Source organism: Heterocephalus glaber, unplaced genomic scaffold (assembly GCF_053883595.1).
Source record: "Heterocephalus glaber isolate CG9 unplaced genomic scaffold, H.glaber_assembly_v1.0 deba00000347, whole genome shotgun sequence".
NCBI classification, from domain to species: domain Eukaryota; kingdom Metazoa; phylum Chordata; class Mammalia; order Rodentia; family Bathyergidae; genus Heterocephalus; species Heterocephalus glaber.
The window spans coordinates 3,365,210-3,383,805 of NW_028258143.1; the positions used below are offsets into that span (position 1 = coordinate 3,365,210).

Genomic DNA, 18,596 nt, shown 5'->3' on the forward strand with positions numbered 1-18,596 from the left:
ACTGCCCATTAGGTCTCTAGCATTTATATTATAACTGAAAGTTTGTACCCTGTGAACATTATCTCCTCCTTTTTATCTTTAGTCCTTAGCTTTTAGTTGAAGATACAGAAGGTATAAGGCAAACACAAATGAAATACAATGGAAATATATGAGTGTATACATAAATAAAAAATTATCACACTCATACACATAAAGAGAAACATTCATAGTGACCAGAGTTTAACTTTCCAACATGTTTCTGGTGGAAGAGATGAATAAAATTTATGGTAATAGCTGGCATTCATTAAAATACTTACTATTGATCAAGCTCAATGTTAATTGCTTTAGAGTTTAGATATATTGATTATCTCATTCAACTTTCACTGCACCCTTAAAGTAGGTAATATTTTTTCCATTTTACAGATATGACAACTATGGCTCACATTGTTAAAATACTTGTCTAAGGTTATTAGAGAGGTAAGCCAGAAAAATCCAATTCAGTTGCTCTGTGGAAGAACATACAATATTATGGCTTGGGATCCTGGAACATTGTTCAGCTTAATCACAACTGCACATTTAGAACTCAGTTGAGAACTGGACTATCACTAGGATGAGTGAACCTATAAAGACCATGCTATCATTCTGTCTCCTCAAAAGCCACCTTCCCCTCCCTGCCTTCTTCCCGTGTGGCTGCCTCTGTCTCTGAAGCTCCTTCCCTCAGGCCGCACATTCTCAGGCCTTGACGCCAGCCCAGTGATCAGGATCACTGTGCCCCTGTGAAGTTTTTGTTTCTAGGTCAGTGCAGAGACCCAGGCTCTCACAGGAGATAACAGCTAATCTCAGGCTGAATGATGTGGCCAGCTAGAAAGGCTGACTTTGTACCTTGGCTAGGCCAAGGTACCTAGTTTCGCTAAAGCACCAGTCTACGAGTTGCCTGTGATTGTTTTTCAGATGTGATGAACATTTAAGTCAGTAGGTTTTGAGTAAAGCAAAGAACCTTTATAATATGGGGAGGTCTCAGCCAGTCAGTTGAAGGACAGATAGCCTGAGGTTTCCTAAGTAAGTCAGAATTCAGCCTGTAGATTGTGTGCATGCTCAACATGTGCTATCAATTCTTTTTTCCATCCTCCTTCCTCAGCCTGCAAGAACGCTGGCATTACAGGCATGCACCGCCATCTCCAGCTCCCTGAGTCTCCATCCTATGGTCTGCCCAGCTGATTTCAGACTTGCTAGACAATACTGTAAGCCAATTCCTTAAAACCTGTCTGTCTGTCTCTGTCTGTTTGTCACCCTCTCTTCATACACACACACACACACACACACACACACAAATTCACGCGCACTGTTGTTTTTGTTTCTCTGGAGAACTCTGACTAATAGCAGGCTCATGAAGATGGTGACCTTTGATTTTTTTTAAATAAGCATTATATTCAATATAATGAAAAGCAGTAAGAATGGAAACCAAGCAGTTGATATGAGAAATGAGTGGCAAGGCTAAGAATACCTCAAATCAATAAACATGAGATTACTTTGAGTTTGCACATGGCATATCAGACAGTCAATCACAAACAAGAAAAGTTCCGTTGTGTTTAAAGCTAGTGCTTCTAGTGAGAGAAAAACTAGCAGGACAGCTTAGTAGAAGTTCAGTTAGTGAGAGGGATAGGAAACACTTTTTAGTCAGCATATACTGGAGTGGGGCTCTTTTAAGTACCTGATTTCACTTATCATAATGCCTTGCCTTGCCACACCCTGACTTTTAAGCTCATGAAAGTTGCCAGTGGTTTCTCAGAAAGCAAATGCTGGAATTTCTTCTTGGCTATGGCTACCCCAGAAAAAGTCATTCTTGGGCTTCATGAGTGCACCGGGCTGGCCTCCTCCAGAGCTGCTGAGCGTGTTACCCTTGGGTGTAGACAGCCACCTTGGCTTTACGCTTCCTCACCCCTTTTTAAGTTTCAGCCTCAACATTCTCTGTAGCAACTCTGCCTGCTCATTCCCAGACTGAATCAGGACAGCTTATGATAGCTTTCTAAGCTCACAGCAGTTTTCAAGTCATTGCCAATGTGATTATGTGTTTGTGAGCAATTATTTCTTTCCTCTGGTCTTCCATACCAGGGTGTAAGCTGCATGAGGACAGGAACTGCGTCTATTTTGTTCCACACTGTAAGTCCAGAGCCCACTGTGCCAGTCTGAGCATGGCAGTGACTCAAAAGTGTATGTTGAATAATTAATTTAAATTAATTTGAAGCCAAATATGAGGCAGAAGCTTATGCTTTTTGTCACTGTGTCATACATGTTTCTGGCTTTTTGAAAATCAATAGGTGAGCACCTGACCTCTTGGCTTGGTCCCTGCTCCCATTCAAGCAGTTCTGAAAAAAGAAGCCCATTCTTTAAACAGCACCTCAGTGGGTTTTTGTACTAAACAAAGAGCTTATCCTCTTTAAGATCAAAACTTAGAATGATATCTGGCTTTTCTCAACCTCTGCTTTAGCCCAGCAGACCAAGTTTTAAAACATATATACAAAATGTGTGGCAGTGAGTTTTCTTGACGCAGAGTAAAAGTTTTGTTTGCTTGTTTGTATTTATTTCTTTATTTATTTTTGAGACAGGCTCTCACTATGCAGTGCAGACTGGCCTCAAACTCACCATGTAGCCCGGGCTGGCCATGTGCTTGTGGTCCTCCTGCCTCAGCCTCCCCAGTGCTGGGATTACGGGTATGTGCTGGTACTCTTGGCCCATAATAAAGGTTTTTTTTTTAATATTAAAGTATTAAAGCAGACACTTCAAATATCTTTGAATAAATAATGATTAGTTCAAAAGCAATCAGAAACATGCAACTACATATATAAAATATTGTTAATGAAACTTGGCAAAAATACTAGTTGAATCTGTATTTTTAAGGCATTCCAGCTGAATGTATATGTGCTGCCAAAGGGAGCACTAGTCTAGCTAAATGTATCAAAACTCCAGTACTATGTGTTTATTGATTATAAATGTTGTATAGGTCTATTTATTATGTCAAATTGGAAACAATATCTTCAGACTATTCAACCTATGACTGTATCTCAGTGGCATGGATTTAAATGCCTCCATTCTCCTGGTGCGTTGGTGCTCCAGTGAAACCACAAAGCCAAAAATCGAAGTGCATAAAATCCAAAAGACCACATCTTCTACAATTTTTGTTTGCCCTGCCCACTTACTAAAGTGCTTCTCAGATCTTGGAAGGTGTAATCACCAGCTGTTTCAGCACAGTGAAGCATCTGCTTCAAACTTACCAGGTAACCTTGAACAGTACATACATTCATAGTTCAGCTTTAGTTTTATACAGTCAATATCTTGCTATTCATATATATATACACACACACACACACACATTTTAAGGAACAAATTTAAAGCATTTTAGATGCTATACAATTCTTTTATTTATCATTTTTTAAAATTCATGTTTATTGGTACATTTCAGGCATACAATATGATGACATTCATCATTGAGAATTTGTACTTTTACATGATGTATCTTGGTTGTTATTTTTTCCCCATCCTCCTGCCCTCCCTTCAACCCCTCCACCCCTCCCTATTTACAAAGACTTTGTTTCTAGTTTTTCCTTCTCTTATATTTATTCCTTTCCCTTCTTTCCTTTCCCCTACCCCTCCCACTTCCCCTTCCCCTTTGGGCCTTATCTTCCTATTCGCTATAAAATTCTTATGGAATTTAAAATTTGACTTTAGTTTTCTAAACTCATATTTCAGTTTGTCCAGTCTAATGATTCACACCTAATGCTAAATGTGGGCTCTGTACACACACAGTTAAACCTTAACAGACAATTCTGTATCAGTTAGGAATGTGCACAATTCCAAGCTACAGAAAAGCTGAAAATATGACTTAAACAATTGCAAGTTACAGAAAAACTGGAAATAGGAAATATTAAACAAATAAAGTTTTCCTTATCTCCCCTGACAAGATGTCTAGAGGTAGGGAGCTAGGGGCATTGGGTCAGCAGTTCAGCGTTAGGACAGATGTCAATAAAAGTTGTCTTGGTCCTTTCTTCAGCCATATTGCTTCATGGTTACAAGACAGTTGATAGGCTGTGAACATCAAGAAGGCAGAAGATTTCCCAGAAAACTGCATTAGTCTTTCAACCATGTCTCACTGGCTAGATCTGTGTCACATGGCTATTCCTAGTCTCAAGGGAAGCAGGGAACTGCTGAGATGGGCTTGTTCTTTACCTTTAATTATAGGTGAATTGGGTGTAAAATTCTAAATTGACAGTTGTTTTCCACAGCACTTTGAGATATTATTCTATTTCCTACTTGTTCTGTTTTTGTTGATGAAGATTCTGACTATCCTCCACAGTTGTTTTGTTAGTTCCAATGTCTACCATTCTGACCACAAATTTGCTCTATTGTTGAAGCAGGAAATTTTATTCTTTCTTTCAGACACAGCTATTTACTTATTTTTTGTTATATTACATCATGAATATCCATAAGTTAGCAGAGCAAAAATGGTTTTTATGGGCTGGGAGGTAGCTTAGTGGCACAGCACCTGCCTGGCAAGTGCAAGGCCCTGAGTTTGATTCCCTGTACCCCCAAAATGGTTTTTATTAGTTCAGCTTCCCATGTTGCTAGAGACAAGAAGCCTTCTATAATTTGTATTGATTAATTTTATCAAAACACTATTAAAAGATTGCAACATTCTTACAATTCTTGTGGTTTGTATGTGATTTTAGGAACAGAAACCTCATGTTGGACTCAAACCTACAGCTAATGTATATCACAACACTTCCATATTGTGTTTTGGTGACTTGATTCTATACATTATGCTCATGGCATAAAGAATAGAAGAAATAATTTATATATATTTATATCAGTCCCTTATGTAAAATGATGATATCAGGATTTTCTCTACAATATTAGATATTCTCTATAGTGTATAGGATATTAATTATTTCCATTCTTTGAGATCCCCAATCATCAACACCTTACCTTCTCTACTGTTGTTATAATTCTCCAAAAAATGAAAAAAGATGAAGATAATGAAATAATCCGGGAGAAGCCAAAAAAGAAAAAAGATTAAGTAATAAATTGACTAATGGTAAGGAATTAAAAAAAGATTAAAGGAAAAAGAAACTGATAGAAAACTCTCAGGAAAGAACATGAATAAGGGAGCTTACGGGTCAATGCAGAGAAGGGAGTGGGAGGTGCTGGATGTTAAACTATAAAGTCTTGGGGTTGAAGAAGAAAATGAAAGAGCAAGCATCATCTTCTGCCTAGTGTATGCTGCACACATTCTTGGTCACTTTTTGTGCTTATTACCTATGAAGCCCCAACAAATGTGTGAACTGGGAGTGATTTTTATGTTTGGTAAATCAGTTAAATCACAGAAGTTAAATAACTCATCAGAGATCTAAAGAGTTAGTAAAAACCAGAGCCACAGATCACACCCCCATTTGTGTGTTTTAACCAAAAACTGAGGCAACATTGGAAAGGTCTCCCTGCACCTTCTGGGTGGGGCAGAAGCTAGATGCCCTGTTCCTTTCTTCTATTCTTTGCCAGCTATTTACATCTTTGATGAGTGGAGGACAAAGGAAAATGCACAGAAGAGAAGCCTGACAAGGCGGAGAAGGGAGGATGATTCATTTATAAGCCCTTTGTCCTGGGGAACCACGACAGGCCTCCTAGGAGGAAAATCTGTGTCTTTGGAAGCCACCTGTGCTGTGAAGAAAGCGTCAGCCAGCAGCTAGAGGGGACCGAAGTGTGGAGACATTTCAGACCTGCCCACCTCAGCAAGCTACAGAAAATATATCGTGAGAGTTCTTCAGATTTTCTCCCTCCTCTTCATTCACGAGATTATATGCTTCCTGTTCAATGCTACCAGTTGAGGCCAAGGCTCTCTCTAGAGCAGAGAAATAGCCAGCCAGTGTTTCTTGGGCCTCTCAGAATGCACAGGATTCTGTGCCATTCCTATTAAGGCTCCAAACAACTTAGAGTTTTGTGTTATTAACAGATCAAACAAACAAAAACCAAAAGCAAGAAGACTAGCATTCAACAGAAATTTTAAGAATTAAATGAGGATGATTTTTCCACTCAGGACACTGAATAGCAAGTCCCCATGTTGCAAAGAGGGGGTTGAAAGTTGTGTCGGATATGTGGCAAGGCAAATTCACCTTGTCATCAAAGTTCAAAAACATCAGGACTCTTTCATTTTTTAAGAAAATATTTTTACAAGTTTTTTGCTACTTTTTAAAAATCACTATTTCCATTGTGCAGTTTTTGTCCTCAGAGATGGAAATAAAGAGCTGTCCTAATTTTCTAATTCTAGTTCAGTGTTATCTCGGATCATCTCTTGATAAAACCATCATTTAAAATTGTCCATTCTAATTAGAGACAAGTCTGGGGCTTTTAATCAAGAGGAGTGTTTAGAAATGAATATTTAGAGCCTGTTAAATATTTCAGCCAGTTGGTGAACCTTAAATCTACAATTGCTACATTGTCCAAGCTTTTGAACTCCCTTTCCCTTTTAAAGTTACCTAGGTTAAAAATTAAGCCTTTACGGTGAAGGGCACCTGTATTTGCTCACTCTATTCTGTAGCTATGCTGAAATGCTTTACAGCTGTCTAAATTAGCATAATTAAATCCACATCAATTAAAACCCTCAATCACCTCTCTCCCCTTCACATGTAGATGATGACATTTGTCTAAGGTGGGAAGTAACAAAGGAACTTTTTAACAGTTGAAGACCCGGCTGAAAGGGAGGGTAATAGGATTGATCCATTGTCCCGGGTTTACCTTAACACTGCCAGAAGTGGGCAATGAGAGTTGTTTGGCCCAAGAAACAGGCAGTTTGCATTTCAATGCTGCTGGCCATTAGAGATGTGCATTTTATAATAATCCTCTCCTTCCCTTTCTCTTTATCCACCGGTAATGAGGGTAAACAAATCACCATTATGACTTTGGTGGTGCTAGTTTTATTTTTAAACTAGGGAAGCCTAGTGACTCAGGATAGTGACAAGACTATACCATGTGATGCTGGCAAAGAAAATTCCTGGAGATGAAAACTGACGTGGGGTCCAGGGGTTAATTTCTGAAACAGACAAATTTGCATACAAATGAAAAATGATGGGATTTCTGTTCTCCTAAATTTTCAATGTCATCAGCATCAAACAGCAGCCGGTGCTCCCTTGCTGTTTGAAGAGTACGCAGTACTTTAGAAGAAGAGGCGCCTTGTCTGGCATTCAACTGAATGCAGGTCAATGACTTGATTTGTGCAACTTCGTAGGGAGAGTGAGCTTTCCGTGTAGCTTTGTAATTCTTCCAGATACAGCTTGAGTGATATTTATTTTTATAATTATAAACTTTTGCAAATGAGCCTTGAGTGGCAGGTGGTAAATCCCCGTGAGCCTTTCCCTTGTTCACCCTCGTGACTTATTTGACTATGCTTAGCTAACTTTTTCTTTTTATAAGATGATAGAGGATGAGAAGTCTCTGTCCGAAATTATTAGATTTTATAGGACATGGTGATTTTTATGAATTTCCCCAATTCACATGATATTTCTTTATTCTTACTCTGATTTTTAGTTGTTTTGGGAGGACAGTTTTTAACCTTTTCCCTCTCTCTACCATTATTAAGGAAAAAGTCATATATAAACTTTATAAGGAGAAGGTCCAACTTTCCAGATCTGAAATTACTAAGAAATCCCTTAAAGAAACAGTAATGAGGCAGCTAAATTTTGATTACACATAAGCCATAAAGACAATGTAATGGCAGGAGAATAAACTGAGAAATCCACTTGCACATATTAGCCTTGTCATATGTATCTCTGGCATGATAAGCACCTTTAATATATATGTAATGAATTTATCAGCACAAATACCTAAAATTTTCCACAGGGTTTTTTAAAATTGTGATTATGACTTGCCTAAGAGAGATTTGGGGCCAACAAGCAAAAATATTTCAAAGTCCAGATGTCCTTTTTAGACAAAGAGTTTTATGTTGAAACTAGACTTTTTTCACCTAACCTTACGTAGCCAATATCACAAAGATATAATTAGAAAATTTGGTACAATATTTAGCCCTGGTCACTGGAATTGTTTGAATGCTTAGTGACTGAAATTTGTTTGCATCCTAGTGTGCTATGAAGGCAAACTTCAAAGAAAATATTCTATCATCTCCCAACTCCTGAGTGTCTTGGAAGTATAATACAGGAGGGTTTAAAACTCCCTGCTGAGGAAAGGGCAATTTGACACTGAAACTACTGTTAAATCATTATTGAAACACTGGTTTGCAAAAGGGTTCTTATTAGATAAATATAGTTAAACCTTTAAAAAGCAGGGGGAAAACATACTCGAGTCACAGGGGGAAAATGTGGGGGAGAGAAGTCTTTAACGTTGGACAGTATGTGTTGACAAAATTTAGAGATTTTAAAACATGCATCTACACATTTATTTTATAAATTGTACATAAGACTGGCTCCTTTTCCAGTGCAAAATCAAATATTTAGATTTGCACAAACCTATGGAAGCCAGATTTTAGACAAAAAGAGATTTTTTTGTCAGACTGTCAGTCTCTGAATTTCATCACAATCTGTTCAGCTGTTTTTGTTGCAGGCAGGCATAAAACGTACTGGATAAGTGGGTGTTTATATTTATTATTAAAATGGGGATGCTGAAACCTGTTTTCTAATGGTCTTCACATTCTTAAAGTCTGTACTGGTCACAAAGAAGCAGACTAATGATCCATGTGTGAAAATCATACATGGAGGTGGAGAAAGACAGTCAAGGCAAATGCCAACAACCAGCAACTCTACAAAATATGTTTTTGGGCTTTTTTATTTTTACTTTTTGAGTGACCCTGGCATTTTGCCTCCATAACTTTTCCTGCTTCTGTATGTACTGATTCCTTTGAATTTTTTTTTATTTTATGAAAGGATACAACAAAGTTTAATAATCAAATAATAAGAGAATAAGAAGTTATTTCACTGTGTATCATTATCTTCAAAGTAGTTCTTCCGAGTACAAGACATAAACCAAAAAGATTTTACAAAAGAGAAACAAACAGATAAGAATAGGAAAATGATTTGCTGATGGCAAAGCTGAATATGCTTTACTTAATGTAATGATCTCTCCATCACACCTCTGTAACGATCTAAAAGGAAGAACTTGGGTTAGGTGTTTCAGCATCATGTAATGTACGTGTATGATTACATGCAAAAACTGGCTAAAAGAACATTGAAGATAGAACTTGAGCCTCCAGTAGGCCGGATATTATAGTGAAAAAGACTGGAATGAATCTGGAATAATTGTTTATGGAGCTATTTCTTGTTTCACCTAGGGCTCTTTTGAATACATGGTGCTAGATATATAGAGAACCACGTGTAACAGAAATGAAATTTAAGACATTTCCCTTTGTAAGTGAAACTCTATTACAAAAGGAACATACTTGTACGGTTCTTACTAATTGTTTGACTTTGACAGAATAAAAATTAGAGGTCTATTTTCAAGATCTATAGTAGAAATTTTATCTTTTACTCTGTGTATTTTTCTGGTTGGGTTGCCGTAACCAAATGTCACACACTGGGTGACTTAACAGGTGTGTATTCTCTCATAGTTCTGAAGGATGGAAGTCTAAGCTCAAGCCTAAAGTCTTCTCCTGGCTCGAAGGTAGCAACTTCTTGCGGTGTCCTCTCATGGTCTTATTTCATGCAAACACAGAATTTCAGGTGTTTCTCTTCTTAAAAGGAAACAACCCTATTGGATTAGGGCCACAGTATTATGAATTTATTTAACCTTGATCACTTCCACAAAGTACCTATTTCCTAACACAGTGACATTGCCAGTTAGAATTTCAGCATGATGTTTGAGAGTATTCAGTCTACAACACTGAGATAAACCCATAGTGTTACTGGAACTCAAGATTTCTTTGTTTCTGTCTGAGCTTACATGACCTGGGTGAAAGGCTAGATTCCGTATTCAAATCAAAAGTTCTGATTTGCTGTTATATGTTTATTATTATTTGTATACAGAAAACATGAACGCTTGTTGCTTTGTATATGTGGTTTAGTAGATAAATTATTTGTACACATAGGCTCTTTGGAGAAAAATTATTAAAGTAATCAAAGATGTTTAAAAATTGATGAGAATCACTGGAGAGAAGATTACCTGTCTGAAGAGGTGAATTAACATATGGAGTCCCTTGAGATCACTTCCAGTTCTCACATTGGAGTATGAATCCAGCTATATGTGTAGTATAATTTCTCCCACAGAAATGAGGAATTACGTGGTACAGAGAACCCATAGACATATACCAAAACAGTGTTTCTGAAATTTTGTTGTGTTTTGAGAGAGGGTCTTGCTATGTAATTCAGTCTGGCCTTGAAGTCTCAGCAATCCTCCTCTTGCTTCAGCCTCCTAAGTGCTAGGATTATAGGCCTGTGCCACCACACTCGCCTCTCCTGCAAATTTTTAAACAATTAAATATTGTGACTGGATTTACAATGAAAAATAAAATTCTTTTGCCTTCCTGTGTACCTGGGGCACACAGGAAGATAAACTACCTGCTCCAGGTTTGGCCATGTGATTACATCCCAACCAATTGGACCATAGATTCCAGAACTGTCCATGAAGTCATAGCAGCCAGAGTCTAGATCCCATTGTTACTACTTTCAAGAGGCACCCAGAAAAACTCTTACCTCTGTGGGAGCAACAAATACATTTTATTGTTGATTCACTGAGACTTGGGGGTAGTTTTTTATAGCAGATATTATTATTTGTCCTTACTAACATAATACTAAGGAAAATAGCATGAATCTTGGAAAATAGTGTAAGTTTTATCTTTGAACAAGTAATAGACACAAATACAAACTTTCCATTTGCCTGATCATTTTGATAAGTCACATCCAGTTGTTGTCCTGGGATCACTTTTGTCTCCATCAGCAAAGTTCTTAACAGAATCTTTCTGAATTCACCATTAAATAGTATTTTCACTAGGCAGACAGACACACAGATTACAAGAAAGTTTCAGGATTCAACCTTTTTCCCTCTTTGATACTGTCAGACACTTGGACAGATGATTTGAAAAATCCAGATCATAGGCCACTTACACTTTCACCTTTCTGTAAAAGATAATGGGCCCACAATAAGCTTCTGAATCCCATTTGTCCAACATAACCATTGTTTTACTTGGGGATGGCAAATAGATTGTGCCTGTTGTATCTACAAAGAGTTTGTAGTGGCTACTGGGGACACTGTCTAGGGTGTAGAGGTGGAACTTGAATTCAGTGGAATTATCTTTGTCTGCCAAGGACTGGAGTGGAGAACGGAGGTGGTGGGCAGTTACCATTGTCTGGCTTATTCTGCCTTCCCAAATATTGAGTTTCTATACCTATCTATCAATGTTAAATAGGGTCTGGTACTACTGAAAATGTTAGAAATTTTCACCTAAGGTCAAATCCGTGTTCCAGTAGCTATTGTTCTATTGGGCAACACTTTAGGTTGCTATTTTTGGAACTTTGATCACTGCACTGATTTCTCTGACTCATCTCCAATTCCATGACAATGGCTTTATGTAGGATCTAGTATACAGAGTTTAGAATTCACAGACATGCCAACAGATTTTGTGCCTTCAATTTGAATAACAAAGATAGTGTAAGGCCCTGGGTTCAATCTCTAGCATCACCAAACCAAACCAAACCAAACCAAACCCAAAGTAATGGCAAGCATCTGAAAGTGAGCATTATCATATATTGATGATAGCATGATGATGTATGTATAGCATCATGATGTACAGCATGATACATTACTGTAAATTTTTCTGCTGTACAGCCTAGTAACATGCATAATATGTAAAATATATTCATACTTTGACTCAGTAAATGTACTTTTGGGGATTTATTCTTAAAATACCAGTGGACATTTATACATAGGATATCAGTTCCAGCCCTGTTTTTAATAGAAGTATCTACATTAAAAGATTGGTAGGGCCGGGGATTTAGCTCAGTGGTTCCGCTGCCTGACTTGCAAGCACAAGAACCCAAGTTTGATCCCCAGTACCAAAAACAAAACAAGCAAACAAACAAAAAAGATTGGTAAAATAAGTTATAATATATTCATATAAGGGAATACTCTGTAGTCCCTGAATAAAATAAGGCAGCCCAATGTGGGATGAAAAGCTGTCAATGATATAAAATAACTTGAAATACAGGATATGGGATAATTAGTAGCTTATGAAGCAATGCCTGTAATACTATTCTATCTAGTGTAAGACTGGGCAGAAGCAAAGTGAATAGCTTGCTTAAGGTAGCTGTGTATTACCTACTTTGGTGTCATTCAATTTTTAAAAATTACCTTTTTATCAATATTTTGATAAAATATCAATATACTTTAACAATATAATTATTTTGAGCAAAATAAATGAAATCAGAAAATGATAATTTCTCTATTTTAAGATACAATAAAAATCCTAATTAATAATTCAAAACCCATACAGAAGTCATACAATTTTCAAATATGTATATTTATATTGAAGTTTACTATATGGGAAGACAATAATCCTAGAGGAAATGGAAACTATAATGGATGGTCTGCATTAGGAAGTCTGATTTTCTATTCAAATTTTCATGGAAGTCAGTTTCTGGAGAATTCTAGATGATTTACTATATGACCAAAAGACATAATAAGAAATGGTGAATTCAGTCAAGAAGATCAGTATGTGTAATTATGGGGCACAGCTATTGAATTTACCTGTCCAGAATTCATCCCGCCTTTCTCTGAAGTTAAAAATAGTAATGCCAGGAGGTTGCCATTTTTTAGTAACTCAGGTCTATTTGCCCCACTCTGCTCTGGCCAGTTCATGGATATGGAGCCAAAACTATAAGCATAAGAATTGGATTTGAAAACATAATTTAAAAAGAGTAGTTGTAGCTCAGTGATACAGCATTTGCCTAGCATACAAAAGGTCCTAGCTTCCATCTCTAGTATTGGGAAAAGAAAAAAAAAGAGTCATAGCTTCAGGGACCCTCAGAGATCTTATTTTGCTGTGTGCTTTTCTGTTTGTTTGTTTCTACTTTTCCAAGCCTTAGCCATTCATTTCTTTAGCAAACATTTATTTGCAAGTTCTGAACAAAATAGTAAGATATTTCTGTCTCATGTATTCTGAAATGACCAATAGTAAAAACAAATCAGTATATCGGACAATGATGAGTGCAAAGAAGAAAGAAATGAAAGGGAGGAGGAAGATAAGTTCATTGTTGAGGTAGGAATATTTTTTTTTTTTTGGTACTGGGGATTGAACTCAGGACCTTGCACTTGCAAGGCAGGCAACAGCAGAACCCCTGAGCTAAATCCCTGGCCCTGGAGCAGGATTTTAGAGAGGTATTAAAAGGGCGGGGGATTTAGCTCAGCGGTTTCGCCACCTGCTGTGCAAGAGCAAGGACCCAAGTTCGATCCCCGGTACCAAAAATAAATAAATAAATAAATAAAATGGGTATTAAAGAAGGCCTCTCTGAGGTGATGTGTCAGAGATCTGCAGGAGGTATGGGAGTCACCCACCGGGAGATCTGGGGAAAGACCTACAGGTGCTAAGGTCTGAGGAGGGACAGGATTGTGCCTTGGGTTACCGTGTGTGTGGAGCAGAAATAGGGAGAGGGCAGGAGGAAGGGCATCAAAGGGGTGTGGGGGAAAGAGGCAGGTCAGAAAGGGCCAAAGGGGTCAGAGTGAAGAGGCTGCTTTGCTGAGTGCGATGGCAGCCACTGGCAGGTTTCCATAGAAGAGTGACGGTATTTGAACTACCGTTTAGCCCAGAAACAGTACAGGCCAAAGCGGGAGGGGGGCAGTTTGAAGCCTCCTGCATTCATTCATCCAGGTGACAGGTGATGGCGGGAGGTGTTGAGGAGGTGATGAGAACCAGTGCCTTTGGGAAATAATCCGTTGTCCAGCTTTCTCTTTGATTCTTCCAGTAATTCCGTATCTTTTCAATAAATTATTTTTCTTGCTAAAGTCAGATATATTGGATTTTTATTATTGCAACGTAACAAACCCAATAGATTAAGAATGTCTATAAATAATTAGAAAAATAATAACCTTTTGCTAACTCTGTGACCTTGAGTAAGTTACTTAACCTCTCTTCATCTCATGTCCTCATGGGTTAATTTGGAAAGTAGTATTAGGACAAACCATTTGAAACTGACATTTTTGTAGGTTAAAAGAGGTCAAATATTGACCCTTTTATATGGTTGACCTCTAGAACTTCACTGATTGGTAGCTGTGAGGATTAAATGAGTGAATACATGTAAAACATCTATGATCATGCCTAGGACATCGTAAGAGCTAAAATAAGTGCTAACAATGACTGTTCTTATTATTATCGGTATTTTTCATGTCCAACATCATTTCACATTCATTTTGTTTTTGTAGCACCATAGTAAGATCATTCACATGTTCAAATAAGGCTACAGCCCATTCAAAATTGTTCACACCTCATGCCATTTTTGCTCAAAACACACCTATCCAATACTGCTTTGCTTGTTTAAATTAGCAAAATAATAAAAAATAAGTAATTTGTACATTTTATTTTCCCCTAATGTTTAAAAATAAAATTTTTATGTGTGACATTTTCATGTTTATTTTAATTGATTAAATTCATGACAGAATAGTTTGGTGCTCTTGATTTTTAAGATCCAGTTCAGTAATCATGTCACCCCCTTTCCAAAGATCTTTGCTTATATCTGCAGGCAAAGAGATGTTTTATGGAAAGTACATGCAGTATCAACACCTTTCTGTTTATATATTATCTCCTCTGGCTTGATTCTTATTTATATGTATTTCTCCACATCTCGCAGTGTCAGGTACCAAGTGGCTGCCTAGTAAAAGTTAAAAATTCACAAGAAACGAAGGACAAATTAATGATTATTCTCTCTCTTTTATTCATCAGGAAAACAATACACAAAACAAGACACCAAATAGTGAAGTGGACTGCCCAATTTCACACAACTACTAAATGAATAAGCCAGGAGTCATGCCCAGATTGCAAAAAACTGTGTCCAGAATGCCATCAAATGTGACATAAAGCCTCAGACCAAAATGAAGCAGTAGGTGTGCTCAGCCTTGAATGCGTCTACCAGAGGAAAACCCACCCCAGATGGCATATCCAATTTAATCAACATCACCTGTGAGCCAAACTGAACAGTAAATGTTAAGACAGGATCACTAATAATGGGGACCTGGAATGTAGCCAGAATTAAAACAATGATCTGCTTAACAATCCCTCTGGGCTGGATGCATGTGGAGAACGGATAAATGCTGGATATCGAAACAGCTGTTCTATGGCAAACTGAAATGGGGCAATCATAGATAGGAAAGGAGAAGAAACACTTGAAAGTTGTCTTAAATGAAGTAGTGCTTTAAATAGTGTGTGACCTGGCTGTGGCCTTTTAAGTAACTACCCCACATGAACAACCCTGGCATGCATCTCCAGAGAATGAGGTAGCTCTTAGTGAACAAAGCTCTGGGATTATAAAAGTTAATGACAACTAGCACTACCAGTCCTAATAAACAGACTCAGTCTAAATGAATCATCTTGCAATATGCATACCAAATTAAAATTCCATACATCACTACTTCCTGAACTTTCCTCCTAATCATGATCATTTTCCGTAAACTTCTTGTAGACATTGTATAATCCCTTATTTTTCATATACTGTCCATTGCTTCATTATTTAAAAATTATAATTACATGGCATATTCTCATCAGAATCATAAATTGCCTTAGAACAGAAACCAAAGTTGATGGTCAGAATATTTAACAGCACAGAGAACAACCAGAATGCTACTTGTTTGCCACCCTGGGACGCAAGGGTTACCTTTCCTTTGGGTTGATGACTCTACTCAATGAAGTATAGTAAGATTGTATGCATAATGTTTTCTTGGAAAGGACTTCTTGATTGATTCTCCAAGTTCATTTTTATATTGCTCTGTCATTTTGGGAAATCCCTTATCAGTGTGTAATTTATCATGCACACAACTGTATTAAAATAAGCATACCAAATACAGACATAGTAGGAATAGGGACCACCAACCAAATAGGCAGACAGGCAGGTAAGAAAGAAATAGACTACTCAAAAAAATAAAAGTAAAAATGCAAAAGTCATTTTAAAATATCTACTCCATATCATTGTACTGATATTTGGGAATACAGAAATAAAAAGAACTCCAGTTTCTTTAAGAAGTGTGTAGAGTAATAGAAATACACATTTTTTAAAAAAATTATGGCTACTACCAACTATGTGACCAAATGTTTTAAGAATACGTTCAGGGGTAATCATTTAATAGCTGTACTGTCACTATTGACTTGGTATATATAGTCAAATATCATGTACTGTATATAAGTGTTGGATCAACTCCTCTAAACTTCCCAGGGCAGGAACTCCTATAACATCTTCCTCAAAAGGAGGTTAGTAGCTTTGTTTGAGTGCTCACAGTACTGGGGAGAGAGGCTACTGCCTCAGGAGGCAAGCTACATGTTTTTAATAGAGAGGATTTTCATATTCATAGCTTGCAAGATATACTGTAACTATATATTTTCCTTGCACACCCTTATCTAAACTATTCAGTAAGAATTTAAATAAACTACATTTTGGGTTGGGAGTATAGCACTTATGCATGTATAGCATTAGAGCAATTGCTTCACATTCATGAGACCCTGGGTTCTATAACCAGCATCACAAAAAGCAAAACAAACAAATATACAAAAGAGATAAAATTCATCTTAAGATCCAAGAAGGTTTTTTTTTTTTTTCTTTTCTGGTACTGGAGATAGAACCCATTGAGGTACATCCCCCCAAGAGATTTTTAACAGGTAACTAAAATGTTTTTTCAGTTCTACATTTTAAAGAGTCATCAAGTGTCACTTTCACTAAATCCCAGTAACTCTAGGATTACATGTGAGGAAAATGTATTATGTGGTAGGGAAACTTCAGGGAAGCAAAGAAAATCCTCGCCCTTACTGTCCTTATTTAGTTAGGTTGTTTAATCCATGAGGGTAAATTGTTTACTACCAGTTCATTTAGCTCTTAAAAAAAACTTTCAGGATTCCTTAACCATTGTGACCCAGGCAAATAGTTAATGGGTATCCACAAAACTCTGACATTCTGGTAAATACACAGAGATCTACCTAGATACCATACTAACTCTCAAGGAGGTAATAGTCAAATTAAGAATGGTAGAGATGTAAGTAAATCACATCAGCACATGTAAGGAGACATAAGCAGTAATCAATGGTTGCCACAAAGAACAGAGCCACTTCTTGTGTCCTACACTGGTGTCACCAAGAAACTATGTTTCAATGGCAGAAAGTATTTCCATAGTGAAACAGTACATGTTTTAAACCTGTGCGACAGTTGTAGACCATTTAATGAGCATGTTCTCTGTAACTTTCTGCTAGGTATTGTAGGATCATATTGATGACTTGAAGAACTTTAGCAACTGGATTTCAGACAGTTAATAAGACCCTAATGGGTAATCTATTGAAAATTCCCTAAACTAACATTAAATGGTCACTTAGGTATACCTTTGGGACTATTTTTAATATAGCTAAATGTATCTCCATAGAAAGATACTTCATAATTTGAAGAAAATGTGGACGATGACATGTGCAGAGTCTCACATGCTCTGTCTCCCACCACCACATAGAAAATTAATTTGTTTTGAGCCTGGTCTCTGAGATATCTTCCAGGTGACCAAAATAATTCTACTGTCTCTCTGACATTGTTTGGTGTTGCTACCAATTAAACTCCAACTGTAAAGCATCTTTTTAAGAGCACAGGGGTGTTACATTACAGAGAACAGATGTCAAAATAAAGGTTCAGTAACTTGAAGCAACTAACATAAATAGGATGTTCAGGTATAGCTGTGGCCATGAGAGAAGAATTATGTTTTGTGTTTCATTGAATGATGCTAAAGACAAGCTCTTTCCTTGATATGCCAACAGAAAGAATTTTGTTAGCAGTATTCTGTGAACAAAACACTTAAGAGAATGTATGTATACAATAGTTTAAAAAAAAGGGTTACTGACACAGATGCCAATTTGGTGGGGCATATGGAACATTTACACTTGCCTTTTTCTTTCTTTCTTGCTACAGCTGGTGCTGATTTAGTATGTGAAATTTTACTAGCAGGAGTGCTAATCAAGACAGAGATTCTGTAAGGATTTAGTCATTTATGTAGGGGAAACTATGGGTATCATTAAAAAGTAGAAGATCATCTTATAGAAAAACATTATCATTAACAACCTCATTTTTAAACTAAACAGACACAATGGTACTGGAAGTATCACTTTAGCAGCCGAAAAAGTCAGAATGTTTTCATGATAATGTTCTGAGAGGATTGAACCCACAGTTTAAAGTTTTGGTAGAAGCACATTAAAGTTCGGTAGTGTCAGAGTAATGCAGAAGGATGAACAACTTAATTGTTAGTTGTTTAACTTTTCTGTGTAGTGGTTCAGCAAAACTGCTCTTTGGAAAGATGATTGTTTAAGGAACAAAATTTGATTATAATGGGATAAAAGGTGAATAGCAGAAGTTGGAGGAAAAGGAAGACTGTAAGATTTGATATTTCCTTTTTATATTTGAATA

General features: G+C 37.1%; 1 protein-coding gene across 5 annotated transcripts in view; it reads left to right on the forward strand.

The window, feature by feature from the left end:
* Qtman (queuosine-tRNA mannosyltransferase) overlaps positions 1-18,321 on the forward strand; it is a 462,684-nt gene extending 444,363 nt beyond the window's left edge. For 2 of the 5 annotated variants that reach the window (XR_015445963.1, XR_015445957.1), the window contains one exon: positions 1,118-18,321. The gene's annotated coding sequence lies outside the window, so the exon portion shown is untranslated. The remainder of the gene's footprint in view (positions 1-1,117) is intronic. The other 3 variants (XR_015445964.1, XR_015445961.1, XR_015445960.1) reach the window with 2 other exon arrangements.
* The last annotated feature ends 275 nt before the right edge of the window (positions 18,322-18,596 follow it).